The following is a 3691-nucleotide window of genomic DNA, read 5'->3' on the forward strand; positions in this document are numbered from 1 at the left end:
TATAAGTGTTATAATGAAGGCAACACATGATTTAAGTGTCCATGTTAGCTATATTAGCCTACTATCAAAATGACTTTAATAGTCTTATATAAGTGTTATAATGAGGGCAACACATGGCGTAAGTGTCTATATTAGCTATATTAGCCTACTATCAAAATGACTTTAAAAGTCTTATATAAGTGTTATAATGAAGGCAACACATGAAATAAGTGTATATGTTAGCTAGTTATAATGAGGGCAACACATAGCGTAAGTGTCTATATTAGCTTACTATCAAAACTACTTTAATAGTCTTATAAAAGTGTTATAATGAGGGCAACACATGATGTAAGTATCTATATTAGCTATATTAGCCTACTATCAAAATTGCTTTAAAAGTCTTATATATAAGTGTTATAATGAGGGCAACACATGATGTAAGTGTCTATATTAGCTATATTAGCCTACTATCAAAATGACTTTAAAAGTCTTATATAAGTGTTATAATGAGGGCAACACATGATGTAAGTGTCTATATTAGCTATAATAGCCTACTATCAAAATGACTTAAAAGTCTTATATAAGTGTTATAATGAAGGCAACACATGATTTAAGTGTCTATATTAGCTATATTAGCCTACTATCAAAATGACTTTAAAAGTCTTATATAAGTGTTATAATGAAGGCAACACATGATGTAAGTGTCTATATTAGCTATATTAGCCTACTATCAAAATGACTTTAAAAGTCTTATATAAGTGTTATAATGCAGACAACACATGATGTAAGTGTCTATATTAGCTATATTAGCCTACTATCAAAATTACTTTAAAAGTCTTATATAAGTGTTATAATGACGGCAACACGTGATGTAAGTGTCTATATCAGCTATATTAGCCTACTATCAAAATTACTTTAAAAGTCTTATATAAGTGTTATAATGAAGGCAACACATGGCGTAAGTGTCTACCGTATATTAGTTATATTAGCCTACTATCAAAATGACTTTAAAAGTCTTATATAAGTGTTATAATGAGGGCAACACATGATGTAAGTGTCTATATTAGCTATCCTACGATCAAAATGACTTTAAAGTCTTATATAAGTGTTATAATGAGGGCAACAAATGATGTAAGTGTCTATATTAGCTATAATAGCCTACTATCAAAATGACTTTAAAGTCTTATAGAAGTGTTATAATGAGGGCAACACATGGCGTAAGTGTCTATATTAGCTATATTAGCCTACTATCAAAATGAGTTTAAAAGTCTTATATAAGTGTTATAATGAAGGCAACACATGAGGTAAGTGTCTATATTAGCTGTATTAGCCTACTATCAAAATGACTTTAAAAGTCTTATATAAGTGTTATAATGAAGGCAACACATGAAATAAGTGTATATGTTAGCTATATTAGCCTACTATGAAAATGACTTTAATAGTCTTATATAAGTGTTATAATGAGGGCAACACATGATGTAAGTATCTATATTAGCTATATTGGCCTACTATCAAAATTACTTTAAAAGTCTTATATAAGTGTTATAATGAAGGCAACACATGATGTAAGTGTCTACTATTAAAATGACTTTAAAAGTCTTATATAAGTGTTATAATGAAGGCAACACATGATGTAAGTGTCTACTATCAAAATGACTTTAAAAGTCTTATATAAGTGTTGTAATGCAGGCAACACATGATGTAAGTGTCTATATTAGCTATATTAGTCTACTATCAAAATGACTTTAAAAGTCTTATATAAGTGTTATAATGACGGCAACACATGATGTAAGTGTCTATATCAGCTATATTAGCCTACTATCAAAAGCTGACGCAAATCTTCGTTGACAGAAATTTTGTATTTAAATTTTTATTGTACACATTTTTGGAACATTGGAAATCATTAGTAAAATGGAGGCTTCTCAGAGGGTGAGATAACTCCTGGAAATGACCTAAGGTATAGATGTGTGTGTCCAAGTTTAAGGAAATCTTCTTTTAATGGATTTATTACAATCTTTGCAAGCTTGGTAATGTTTGCTGTGGTCTGGAACAACATGGCACACAAACAACTATGAGAAATGCAGCCAATATTACGTACAGATAATGTGTCATGAGACATGCAAATATAAATTAAATACACAGAGGACATCAGTGAAGGAAATTAAATGAGATCAAATATACCTACAAACAAGGCATAATGATGCAATATGTACATGCAGCTAGCCTAAATAGCATGTTAGCATCGATTAGCTTGCAGTCATGGAATGACCAAAAATGCCTTATAAGCACTCCAGCAAATCAATAACATCAAAAAAGCTCACCTTTGTGCATTTTCGCACAGCATAAAACGTTTGGTGGACAAAATGAGACAAAGGAGTGCGTCTTTCCGTGGCAGCATCGGAGAAAGTTGTACATGTAAACAAACTACGATGAGTTCAAGGATCGCTGAAATTAGTAGGACAAAACGGTGTTTTCCAAATACTCTCATCAGTGAAGCATGTATAAGATAAACAGTGGGATTTATAACAATTAGGAAGGTTTGTTCTCCTACAGAAAATATATTAAAACAAAAAATATATTTTTTTCTTCATCTTTTTCCAATTTCACACATCTCTGAAAGAGGTCCAGGGGGCCACTAGGGCGGCGCTAAAGAGCCGCATGTGGCTCTCGAGCCGCCGGTTGCTGACCCCCCGCACTGGAGTATATGAAAAGCAAAAAAACCTGAGCACCCTTGACTACGCAACATTGCCTTCCTTTTTTTTCTTCCCTTTCTTCTGCTGGTTATTTTCCTTATTTGAAGAAAGACTTCTAGAAATGTAATGTCTTTTTGTGATTTCTCTACCCTTGCCTTTTTTCTATTCATTGTGTAGTAAAAAAGTATCCCAAGAAATATGCAAAACATTCATTAACTAGATGAGGCAATTCCTGAATGAATTGCGTGTGAAAGCTCCAATGCTGAGGTTGAACTGAAATCCTGGAATATTTTTTTTTTTAGAATTATTGAAGTAGAGCACACAATTCCCAAACAGGCTGAATATTTTGAAGTTGGATCAGTTTGAATCAGATGAAAAATGTGAGATTTGTGGAACTTTTAATGTCCCATTGATTTCAACGGGAATTTCCGAAACATTTAGGAATTTCGGGAAAAGCGGGACATTTTTTGAAAATGGTACAAACCCCGTTTCTATACGAGTTGGGAAATTGTGTTAGATGTAAATATAAACGGAATACAATGATTTGCATATATCTAAAAGAAGGCTTTTTTTTTTTTTTTTTCAAAAAAGAAGGGCTTTTAAGCCTTTTTTTAAAAGCATCCACAGTCTGTGGTGCCCTCAGGTGGTCAGGGAGAGCGTTCCACTGACTGGGAGCGGTGGAATGGGTTGAAAAATGTGGAAATGGTGGAAATTTGAAAAATGGCCAATTCATTTTGAATGGGAAAAATGTCCCGGAAAATCTGGAATTCTGGGAAATGTGGGAATTTTTGGAATGTGTCAAGGGAAAGCTGAACAGTGTGACGCTGGAACGGTTTGAATCGGGTGAAAAATGTGGAAGGTCGAGCGCGCCAAAATCTGGAGAAGAATAAATTGAATAAATAGATGAATTTTGGTGTAGAAAACCATATGTGTGAATGACAACTGTCCATACTGTTGTACTTAATGTAAAACAGACAACATGCAGGGGCCAATCGTTACGCGGTGACGTCACACCCACG

The sequence above is a fragment of the Nerophis lumbriciformis genome, linkage group LG22 (assembly GCF_033978685.3).
Source record: "Nerophis lumbriciformis linkage group LG22, RoL_Nlum_v2.1, whole genome shotgun sequence".
Classification (NCBI taxonomy): Eukaryota; Metazoa; Chordata; class Actinopteri; order Syngnathiformes; family Syngnathidae; genus Nerophis; species Nerophis lumbriciformis.